This window comes from Embiotoca jacksoni, unplaced genomic scaffold (genome assembly GCF_022577435.1).
Source record: "Embiotoca jacksoni isolate LCO1_2020_lvr unplaced genomic scaffold, fEmbJac1.0.p SCAF_25, whole genome shotgun sequence".
Taxonomy (NCBI): domain Eukaryota; kingdom Metazoa; phylum Chordata; class Actinopteri; family Embiotocidae; genus Embiotoca; species Embiotoca jacksoni.
In genome coordinates, this window is record NW_027185376.1 from 3563065 (window position 1) to 3575601 (window position 12537).

General features: G+C 47.6%; 1 protein-coding gene across 1 annotated transcript in view; it reads left to right on the forward strand.

Moving 5' to 3' along the window:
* Positions 1–12537, forward strand: part of gli3 (GLI family zinc finger 3) — a 102812-nt gene that overhangs the window by 20479 nt on the left and 69796 nt on the right.

Here is a 12537-nt window from a genome sequence, read left to right on the forward strand (position 1 = left end):
AGCTGCAGCTGTGCTCATTAGCAGTGAGAGGATTTGGGAGTTTTTTTGGGGGGGGGGGGGAACGGGAGGGTTTTGGCTCTGGTGGCCTGATGGAGCGTTTTTCTGACAGCCCCTCTCGACTCCGCCGGCGTCAAACACCATCGTCCCGCGTGTGGACGGGGTGACAAACAGTCCAGGAAAGGGAGTAAAAATAAGTTGCGGTGACTCGTTCTCCATATGGGAGTTATCACAGGAAGTGGGCAAGGTAATGCATCCTGAAGCATCTCGGGAACACTCTCACTCTTACTCGTTCCCAGATGGCCAGCACTGTTTTATTCATTAACGGGGGAAGCGAGGAAAGAAAAAAAACAAAATAAAAGAGGGAGAAAAGTTTGTTGTGGAAAAAGCATGGATGCAATTTGGCTCGGTGATAGTGGATTTTTCTTAGTAATGTGCTGGTAATTACAGCTCCGAACAGCACAAGGTTTGTCTTGAAAACCTCGCCGAGGAGTCTCCTACGCCGACTCAGCGACGTTTCGCACTCTTTAAAACACGGTAGTGTCATCCTTCACTTGACGAGCGGAGAGACGATACTCATCTCGAGGAAAACCAAAAACCAAAAAAAAAGGTCCCTTTTTAGATCCCGATCTCTCTCTCGTGGAATCATAAGATAGCTTACACATTCTTTGTGTGGTTATAATTACAGCGCATTCCCAATTCGCCCCCAGAACTCATAACCTCTTATCAGGTGTAACCCTACACTCGCCTCAACTTTAACCCTCGTAGCCCCCTGCCCCTCTGCCTCCATCCAAACAAAAGGTAATTGTGAGCAGCTGTGGAACCCCCCCCCCCCCCTCTCCCGGTGACTGGTTCTTCTTAGGAAGGCCCGGGCGAAATATTTCCCCCCGTCAAGCGGAGCCGCGGCGGCCCCCTGATCTCAGCGCGGTGGAAACCCCGCGGTGCGGCCCGGCAATAGCGTTGCCACGATAAGTTGTGAAAAGTGGAAAATAATTAGGAAGGGCAGGTGGAGTCGACGTGGAGGATGTTTAACTCCGTCTTTCCAAAGCAATCTCTGCTACCAAAAAGCAGGCCGGGCCTTTTCTCTGTGATCGGGATCAGCCTGCAAACAGGTACTTGGTGTGTTATTGATCTCTGATTCGGCCACTAAAATCCTCTCCTCACGTGTGATTCTCAACTTAACACCTTCCTCCTGCTTTTTGCTCTGCCTTCACCCTCCTGTCCCCGAAGTTAGTTTTGTCCGAGTTGAACGGGTAATTATTGAATCCTGGTGGAGCGTTCCCACATGATCTGGCTAAATGGTGGCTTCATCCTGTGTGCCATTCATCTCCGTGCCCCCCCCCCCTCCTCTCGCGGTGACAGCTCAAAAGAGCCGACTGTGACACAACAATGCTGTGATTGGTGCTCTTTAGGAGGAGTTTTGGGGAGGTCGGGGGGGGGGAGGGTGACCCCCCCCCCGACCCCTCTCCCTCCAATCCTCATCATTCGGCAGGCAGGTGGACCACAACGTCCCCTGATTCTTTTGTTGGGTCCTGCGATTTAAAAAAAAAAAAAAGAAAAAGAAAAGATGTCCATGCTCCTTGGCTGAATGAATCCTGTCGTCATGGGATAATTTACTAATAAAAAAAAGAAAAGAAAAAAGAAAAGCAGTATGGGGGGCTAAAAGACTGGTTATTAGCAAAGGAGAAATATAAAACTTTCTGGTTGGACTTTTATGATTCGAGTGCTGTTGATTTGGGGAACGAGTGGGATGGGAATTGACAAAAATGTGGAGGAGATAAACTGGACTTCACAGAATTGTCATGAAAGGCTGTTTTAAACAACAGAGCTCGTGTAAATCAGGTTATGAAGAGGGTGAGTCGGGACCTTTTAATGCTGAAAAGGGCAAAGAGGAAAGGTCTCCAAGGCAAACAAGTTGAGCCTTAAAGGGCAACAAATGGTTACCGGAGAAATCCTGAAGCAAATGGAGAACATGGCTAAAGTGTTTAAAGAAGAAAAAGAGCTCTTGACTACAGTGGGGGGAAAAAAAAAAAAAACAAAAAAAAAAACAACCTTCTGATGGGAAGAGGAGGAAGAATGACACAGAGGATGTGGGGGTGGGGGGGGGGGGGTGGATAGAGGAAGAGTGAGGGGCCACCTTCTTTTTAGGCAGCCATTTAAATGATCAACAGTAAATAGAGGGGAATGTCATCTGACAGAAATAAAGTTCCCGTTAACAGCGGGGATGGAAAGTAATTTACAGATACGCTGTCCCCCGCCATCTTTGTGCCTCCCAGATAAGGTTTCATTTCAGAAACGGATAGGAGACATTTTCACTTACGGGCCCCCATTCTGGGACACCTGTGATAACAGCTTGTGGACCCCTAATTGAAAATGGGTTTCAAAATGGATTTTCACTTTTCTTCCTCCCTCCTCACCCCCCCCCCCACTCCATTCCCTCCCTCATGACTACCCCCCCCCCCCCCCCTGTTTCATCCCCGCCAACACCCACCTCCATCCCTTTTTTTTCTTCTTTCCTCTGCGTTCCCTTGTCGTTGGGAGAGGGAGGCAATATTGGAAGGACAGGGAGAGGGGAGGGAGGGAGGGAGAGAGGGAGGCTTGGGGTAGGGTGGGGTGGGGGGGTGGAAATGGAGCGTTGGGAGCGGATCATCCCTCAGCCCGTGTCACAGCTATGACAGCCGCATGATCTGTCTTATTAATGAAATCATTGATCACTTGATGGGACTCATAATCAACTGTTTCTCCACTGTGTCCTCCCTCGTCTCCTCCTCCTCCTTCCTCATGCTGCCACCTCTGCTTTCCACTTGGTTTTTTTTTGTCTCTGCCGTGCCACCCCCCCCCCCCCCCCCACACACACACACACACACAAAAGATGAACAATGTCACCACAGAAAAGTAATTAATAAATACTTAAAATTAATAAGAACACCCAAACACTGCCTGACAAATAAATGCTGTCAAGTGATTCAGCGCAGAAGACCGGAAAAAAGTCAAGAATATATTTTCATTTCACGGGAAGCGAGCTGGTGTTTTGATCTTTTTTTGTTGTTGTTGTTGTTTTTTAAACAAATGTACTCGTTTGTGGCTCGCATCTGCTAAAAGGTGATCTGTGTCATCTGTATTTGTGCTGGATGTATTTCATGGAGACCAGAGAAGGGAACCGGGGGGCCTCCCGCTCTGGGCTCTCCCTGTTGGGGCTAATGAGAGAGAACTGATGGAGGGATAAGGGACCTCATGGGAGCTCTGGCTGGCCCATGGGTCAAACAGCACAATAGAGGAGGCGTTATAGAGCCTGACACACAACCCCACACAGGAAAATTGGCTTTTAGTGCCAAAAGAACTCTGTATGTACATACATAATGCATAAAAATGCATTAAAAAAAATAAAAATAGACATGTTACTTGAGAAGAAATGCATAGAAGACGCAAGCTTGACTACAATACGGCTGTTTACGTTCAAATTTTTTTTTTTTTTTTTTTTTTTTTTGGGGAGGTATCCAAAATATAAAAGTTACCTGTAGATTGCAGTTTGTAAACTCACCATGTGCACATGCACAGTGGATGTGCTTCGCCTTCACTAGTGAGCCATAGCCATTTCATGGACCTCTGCACTGAAGGCAATTTCCTGCAGCAGCAGGGGGACAGACTTTGGCAAGAGCCACCTCACAGGGGCCTGAGGCGCAGGATTAGCTTAGCCTCGCTGCTACTCGGGGCGGAGGGGAACCTTGGCCCGCCCGGCCCACTCCAGCCCTGCCTGGCCTCTTTCGTCTGGCACACTTCCGCCTGCCCAGATCTGCCTGCTGGGGCCCCACTGCCCCTGCGCTGCTGGAAGATGCATATAAGCCACTGCCTAAAGACTTCTGCGCAGTGTGGAGATACCGCCAGGATTTAGCTGTAGCGGAATTGCATCTTTTTTTTTGGTCAATGCTCATCCTACTTGTTGTAGCGAGTGGTTACGGCTTTAGACCTCATCGAAAACTTGTAAACTAGTCCGTGAACATGTTTTGTTTTTGAGGTTTTGGCCGTTATTTTGTAACCAACTGTTATAGTAACATTACAGGAGTTGCTTGGATCTGGGAACGCTCTGCAACAAGAGCATCTGGTAAATGGCAGAGTTTCTAAACTCTGCGTTATTTAAATGATCTAAAGTGTCAGTAATATCATTCATTGCACACGGAAACCACAGGATAGCGCATGAAATCATGAACCAGGTTGTCAGCCTGGAAATGAATATCATAATTCACGTGTACAATGTTACTATTATCAAAACAAACGGTGGCTACACGAGTCAGAATTGAAGTTGTGCACCTCATACCGATGGCGATCTCAAGAGGACATCTCAGTCACAGATTTTGTTTTAATTCTAACATGATGTCAGAGTTCCCGCTGGCCATCGCAATGGCTCCTTAAAAGGAACCCGAGGACATTTTACTGACACGCTGAGAACCAGAAAGGCCTGCGAGTCAGAGGTCACCGGGGGTCAGAGACACGTCTCGGAAAAAGCAGCGACCCGGCCTCTTAGAGACAAATCAGCATCGCGAGAGAGGAATCGGGAGTCTTATCGACCGGCCTCATCCCGCTGGATCTACTGCCCCCGCCGGAGCCTGAGGGAGCGAGAGGCTGGGGGGGGGGGGGACCGAGGGCCCCATAAACTCATAAACCAATAAAGTGGGGAAACAGTAGTTGATTATTCTAACATTCTGTCCATTTGTCGGTCGGCATCAGCGACCTCCCTCCTGCCAGGAGGAACAAAGCAGGGGTGTCCTGACCCTGCCAGGAGAATTTATTGTGGTGTGTTCTTCCCCGCGTCCCCTCCGTTCTGTTTGCTCGCCTCCTTACCGCAGTTGGGTTCTTGCTGAATGGGACTTAGAGGATGAAGTGGCAACTAGTGGCCCTGCCACCATGGTTGGATTGTAAATGAAGGAGTAACTGTGCACGGTGAGGGACAGGTCCTTCTACAGGACTAATCTTTCCAATTCTGTACGTGATTATATTTACATAAGGATGTACATATTAAAGGTCCCGTATTATATAAAAGCACGCAACCGGCATTCAGTAACTGTGCCGTTTGAACTTCCACAAGTTTGTGATGTCACAAAATTACGCTTACGTCACATGTCCTCCCTCAGTTTGGCCCACTGTCAAACTTTTATGGGAAAGAAAACACCGAGCAGCATTTCCATTCGTGAAGCTAGTGAGCTACAACACCAAGGAAAACTTGTGGTTGACTGGGGCATATGTCGCTCCAAAGAGAGTCAGCCAATCAGAGAGGGTCACTGATATCAATGCGTCTTAAAGTCACAGACACAAATAACCTGTTCTTGGTAAAGCTGCAGGGAGAAGCTTGAGAGAGGAGATGTAAAACTACTTAAAGATGATTGTTGGTACTTAAAAACCACAAAAATATCTTCTTGTGGATACGTAGACTGCAAATAAATGATGGCACCTTTCAAGCATTTTCTAGTTTTTCATTAAATGTTTAATTAACATTCAAATGCAATGGACATAAAATAAGTGTGAATAATCTGTGGATTTTTGTTCTTTTTTTGCTTAAAAGAAACTCCTCAAAAGTTAAATGTCGAAAAAAGAAAGAAGGACATTTATCTTTTTACAGTATTGGCAAATGTTATTCAAATCAACCGTAAAGATAAGAAGGAGTGTGTAAAACCTTTTGGGCATTATATATTGAAAGAGTCAGTAAATGCAGAAATACTGTACAGTCCAATAAAAATGCCGTAGTGTTTCTCAACATTAGATGATGTCCAGTTAAAACATCCGAAACTATCTGAATGTATCCGAATTTCCGCTTTTTAAATTTTTTTTTATTTTTTTTTTTTGTCTGGAGCAAACTTTATTTTTGGGACCATTCACTGCTCTTTGCTCAAAACTCACTGGATTAAATCAAGACATGCTTTTCAGATTTGAGTGAGCAAAAGGCCCCATACCCCCCTAATCTCTCTCCCCTGACCTCCACACCCCCCTGGGCCTTGACTCTCACCCTTCTCCCTGCTCCCCCTCCCCTTTCGCCGCCCCAACTCTTTCCCTCGCAGTGCGAAAGAGGAGCTAGGATCAAAGGCCATAAACCATGGCAGTGATTTCTGGTGATTGATTAGAAGCAGTGGTTGAGAAGCAGCAACTCTCTCTCTCTCTCTCTCCCCTCCGTTCTTCCCACCCTCCGGTGCTGTGCACGTACTCTCCCAGGGCTCTCGTAAATAGCTCAGGCTTTAAGTGTGAAAAGAGTTGCCGCGATTGGCAGACAGAGGCCCCAGAAAACACATCCGTGCCGAAGCGGCTTGGCCAGTTTTTCCTGCCTCTTCTTCCTGGATGGCAGGGGGGTGTCAGTTGATAAGAACCATTTGTTGTCTCGCTCGGATCTGGGGAGGGACAGTGTAATCCCCTCGCCCTGGTCTGTTCACAGAGCTGGAGGAAAAGTGCAGAGGAGAGGAGGAGGAATTGATTTTCAGAGCGAGGGCATGCGGAGAATTGAACTCAGATGTGTAGCAGAGACAGGGTTTGAAAGAAACATTCTACTTGCGGGGAAACAAATGTCTGTAGCTTACAGCAGAGGGGCTGTGCAATTTGAACTTGAGCAAGTCCTTCTAATGTTAATCAATTGCATAGTTGTCTTTCACCATTCCCCCGCCTCCTCCTCCTCCTCCTCCTCCCCTTGTCCCGAGCACAACTCAGCCCGGAGGCCTCTTGACAATCAAGTGGTCCTGTAAAGGCATTTTAATAGGCCACGGCCATTCAGTGGCATTGAGATTAATGCTTGAACCGAATCTCCCACTTGCATGCTTTTTTGCACACAGAGACACAAATACTGCTTTGCACCTCTGCTGGTCTTTGCTACCCTGCCTGATCTCACCTGGAGCTGTGAGTCTAATGATGTTCGGAGTGTGGGCCTCGCAGCGACAGCTCCAGTCCCGGGGAGATGTGTCTCATGTCAGACTTTGCGCCAGACAGACTCCAATAAGGAAAAAAAAAAAAAAAAAAAAAGGGGGCGGCGGGGTGGGGTGGGGTGGGGTGGGTGTTCTCCATCGCAGCTGGAGCGAAGCCAAAACTAAAAGTGCAATTCTCCGAAGGTTTTGTTTTTTTCTCTGTGGTATTTACAAAGTGATTGAGCGCATTTTTGAGTGTCGTGGGGTATCTCATTACGCTCCTAAAAGCTTTTTATCCATCCACATGTTCTAAGATATGTACACACGCGTTGCAGACTGTAGATACTCTGTCATGCATGCATGCAGACACTCGTTTTCTCTCACTTTCCTCTAACTGTACACACACACACACACACACACACACACTTGATGCAGCTGGAGGATGGGCTGTCATTATTAACTGTTTGGCGACCTCATGACTTCATCGTCGGTGCTGTCAGAGGCGGCCCACATTATGTCTCTGCTCGGCTCAATGGGCTCTTTGTTCTGGCTTGGCTCTGGAGCGGCTCAGCATGGGGCTGCATGAGTCCAACAGTCCCACCGTGGCTCAAAGGGGTGGGAGAAGGATGGATGTAGGGAGGCGGTGGATGGAGAGAGAGAGAGAGAGAGAATGTGCGGGAAAAGGGGATGAGGGGAGATTGAGGAGATTTGGGAAGAGACATGGGAGCTGGGAGAAGACCCGGGAGAGTGAGGGATGTGAGGGGTGAGTTGTACGACATTAGCACAAAGTAGGTGAGAATGAGATGCAGGTGGGATGTGGAGATGGAGCAAAGGAAGGATGCAACAGGCTACAGGTGAATCCCAACGTTAGCCGTTAGCATCCAAATCTTTTTAGGCAAATTAAATACCTTCCATGCCACTGGTTCCTTCCAATAAGGACAACCCGATTATGAGGGCGGCGTGTCAGCTGAGCCGCAACGGCCATCCTCGAGCCGAACGTGGGATTAATGAAAACGTAATGCAGAGATTAGAGAAGGAGACGAGAGTTGAGCCTGGCAGAGGAGGATTCCACCGGTGGGAGTGACAGGAGAGGTCATACATGAGGGGGAGCTTATTACCAAGAGGGGACGGCAACAAGAGGGGAGACACGGGAGGGGGAGGGAGGGGAGTAAAGGAAAAACGGACAGAGTGTTGAAGCAGGAGGGTAAATGGAGGAATGAAAAGGTTACGAAAATAGAGTAAGAGGCTACGTTGTACGGGGTCAAACAGAGGAATGTTTCCCGTGTATGGAATGTTAAAGGTTGCATTTTTGTAGACTCTCGCATACTTTTACAATATCGGCCGCAGCTTCAATCTTCGCTGTGATTAAAGTCTGAAAAAAACAACAACAACAACAACAAAAAAAACACACTCACGGAGGTTCGCTCAGCCACTGTGAGGGAGTTGGCCAATCGGTGACCAGCGTGATGACGCCGCCGAAGTCGAGCGTTCGTTTTGGAAATGCAGTTGCAAAAAATCGCGGCGGTGGTCGAGGCAGATGAAGCGACATGAAACGTATGTTGAGAAATTGAAGCCGTAGGGTAGAAAATCTGCAATGGACAATTAGCGACGTGGCTTCGCACTCCGCTCACATTGTCTCCGATGATCACAGCTCGGTGAGTTTCGACACGCACCACGAGTCGTACGGCGATCAATGTTGATTGGTTAAAGGCTGCTCCAAGACTTTCAAAATTACCCCGAGGCCTACACTCGTTAGGATGCAACGACCGGAAACGATCAAGCGCAGCCAGACCTTTATATTCACCCTTTATACAGCTGCACTATAGCGTCTCAGTTGTCATTCTGCTGTCATGTCAATGCCAAATGCTTTTTTCTGTCAGTTTGGCATGACGAAGATTTCTTTACCCACGAGTCTCGGCGGCTGCCGCTTTGGAGTCCAGCGAGCATCGAGAATAGGTCCTGGAGCAAATTCCTATTACTCTGTTGCTGAAATAAGAATTGAACACCGCTCCGCAATAGCTCAATTTACGGAAAATTAACCCACAATCCAAAAGTTATTATTTCATCTCTAGTTTCAGCTCTCCATTTTAAGGTCAAGGATTGGATGTTTCATGCCCCAGTGCTCTTTCAAAGTTGTGAACAGCCTCGTACCATTGACCTTTTCATACAGATATTTGCTTTCTTTTCTACTGATGATTCAAGAGGAAAAAAAACGTTATGCTTACTCAAACCTAGAAGCCACCCAGCTACCATTAACCTCATATTATTCATAGACAAAAATAAGAAAACTTTTTACTTCTGGAATCCAGGACCTCCACCACTAGTCCTTCCCACTCAGAGAGTATGTCGTGACTCAGGGGCACTTAACGCATACTGGCTGATCTAACTTGGACCATATAAGACCATTTGTTCCAGCCACCAGTCCAGCATATTGTCCAGACCTACAACTACAACCTCCCTACATTGTGCTTCCCATTGCATTACAGAAGCATTTATCTCATCACACAGAAATTCTTGAGCTTTTTTTTATTTTCTCACTCCCCTGCAAACCCTTCAGCCCCTTTCCCAGCAGACAGTGGCTAAAGTCTGTTTGGCCAACATGGCAGATCCTCTAATCTGCAGAGCTTTTGCTGCCTGCTGCAGACACTGTAATGAAGCGCTCCATGTCTCACCTGTATTTTTCAGGGGGGAAAGGTGTGTGTGTGTGTGTGTGTGTGTGTGTGTGTGTGTGTGTGTGTGTGTGTGTGTGTGTGTGTGTGTGTGTGTGTGTGTGTGTGTGTGTGTGCACCCTGTTTATGAAGGGGGGCAGTCAGGAGGGCGGGCGGGCGGAGTGAGGGTCAGGTCTAGAATTTTTTTTTTAAAGCCCAACCGTTGGCTGACAGAATACTGGAAACGATGATACGTTTATAAAGGATTCTTTGTGAGGTAAACTGGCACCTTCGACGTCTTGATGTAAAAAAAAAAAAAAAAAAAAAACTGTGGAAAATGAACTAATGTTATTTTAAATAATTAATGTGTGTAAGTTGTAAAAGGTAAAAAGTTGACTCGATTAACCTCGACGGTTTTTCTGACACGAGGTGACTTAATGTGTGCTCGGAACAGCCCCTCATTGTGGGAGCAGAGCGGAGGAGTCGGTTGAGTTGTGTTATTTTTATGGCGTTTGGCTTGTAGTTTGGAATTCTGATTGTCGTGCTCTCTGGTTAAAAAAAAAAAAAAAATGTCCAAATGTGACGGGAAAAAAAAACTGTAAGCATTACCAGCTGCTGCATCAAAGCTCCGGGCATGCTGTTCATTTAACCCAGATCCGTCACACTCGTGTGCAGCCCCTGATTCAACCTGTAATGTAGACATTCAGCAGAATGCATTAGACTGAGACTAATGTAGATTTATGGACGGGAATTAACTCCCAACACCTCCCTACCTGTGATATGTCAAAGATCGGCGACTATATTTGAATATAATTGACTGAGGTGCTGTTGGAAATGAATGCAGATTTACAATCATACCAGCAAATGTAACCTGTTATTATCCAGTAGGGGTTTAGTTCAGAGTTGGTCAACTGAGTTTGGATGAAGATGATCAGCCTTTTCATCAGTACTGTTAGCTTGACTTTGACACCACTTCTTGAATCCTCCGTGTGCTTAAAGCAATTTTATAAAAATCCATCCTAAGACTAAGGAAATTGCATTACAGTACACATCTTTAGCTTGCTTGCAGTTTAGAGAGGGAGAGTGTTTCCAGTTTAGTGTTTTCTGTAGTTACAATTAACAAACGTCCCCTAATCGCCTCAGAGGCAAGTTATCGCTAAGGCATCGAAGTGTGGTACCTGTCTCTGCGCTTGAAGATCCTTTTCAAAGTTAGCCCGCTCGGTGCCGATGTAATCTGAGTGACGTTCGAACGTGACTTCTGAAAAAGTGTCACCTCTGTTCACCGAGCTGCCTCGCAGGTGTGAGGACCGATCGGCGGGCAGCGGAGCAGGCAGTGAATTAGGCAGATCTGAACATCCACAAGCTTAATCACCGTGGAAGAGAGAGAGGGGGAGAGGGAGCGAGAGAGCGCGAGTCCACTCTGGACTTAGACGTTCACTAGTCATTGATAAAGTGCTTAGCAGAAGGAAAATTAATGAATCCGGCCTGACTGGCGAGGAGGGGGAGGGGGGGGGTGTTGAAGGGGAGGGAGAGGAAGAAGGGGGGAGGGGGGATGTGCAAGGGGGGGGGGTAATCCTGTTCCAGCTAAATGGCTGATCCCTCTCATTCCTTAGATATCAAATGTCAAAAGTTAAATTAGCCTGCTAGCCTCAGATACGAGTTAACATGCTTTTAAACGGGGCGTTGGGCGGTGATTCCTGCCTCCCCCCGGGACGGCGGGCAGGTGCCTTTGAAGTGTCTAATTATCCAACTCCTGGTAAGTGCTGGCAAACTATCTTAATGGGGGCCTGCATGTCTCAATGCAGTGCACAAAAATGATCTTAAATACCCCCCCCTCCCGTGTGCGAATGTGTTTTTTTTTTTTTTTTTTTTTCTACAAAAACACGCCCACACGTCACACTTTGTTTACATAAAAATATTCACAAGCCAAATGCAGCGAAGACATGAAGTTTGAACTATTTAAAAGTCGAGTGAAAGAGCTTCATGACATCATTCCATACCGAAAAGGTAGGAAACGTCCACAGTGGCATTTTGGATCACATTTGATGTGCTTGAAATTGCTGTATTATTTCTTTTTCTATTTTATCCCAACTGTTGGCTCCATGTTACTTTGCTTTGGCCGGATATCCATTTCTCTTGGCGAGCCGTTCCTAATCTGAGTGCCACAGACTTGGTCCGGATCGCTCTGGTGTCAGAAGTGGGATTCCAGTGCCGAGGCCCAGTGGAAAGCTGGCCCGCTCCGGTCTGGAGGGCAGCGTGCCCAGACTCACCCCTAGAAGACCCACTATCCCAGACGGACGTAACTCTGCCCCGGTCTGCCCTCGCACACAATCATTCCATATTGTTGCGGGGGACATTATAAACGACTAAGAGGTTGTGGCTGATGATAGCCGGCTTGTGACTATCTGAAGCGATGCTAATACGCTCTATAAGCCAATCAGAGCCACTGAATGGCATCTTTGGCTTTGAAGCCTTGATCAAATGCATCTCTTGGTGTTTGATTCCTCAAAGAATGCGGGGCCAAGGTGCCCTTTGAGGGAAAAAACCTTAAAAGCTATAACTATCCGTGGTCAAAAACGCATCAGTGTGCATTTTAGAGTCGGGGCTTTCAGCTCTCTCGCTGCAATGCTCATTGCTCCCTCACAATGTGGCCCTGATGAAACGGTAGTGGGGATTCGGGCAGCTCTATGGTGGGCCTGTGCCCCTAATGGGTGAGTAAGGGGTAGCTAGGGGCAGGCGGAGGCTTGGCACGTCACAACCCCGCTGTGAGGCTGATTTGAGGTGAGTGCGGGGAAGGAGGAAGGAGCCAAGCAGGCTTTGATTTGCCCCTCCCCAGCCCCGGGGCCTGGAGGCTGGGACTGCGAGATGCCGAGCTCAGGGTGCGTCCCAGCAGACCCCCGGCGGCAGAGAGAAACAGGCTGGGGGCTGCGTGCCGCGGAGCAGGGGGGTTGGGACGTGGGGCTGCCGAGAGCCAAATTGAGACGTGGGAGTCGTCGAATTTGCCTCGATGCATA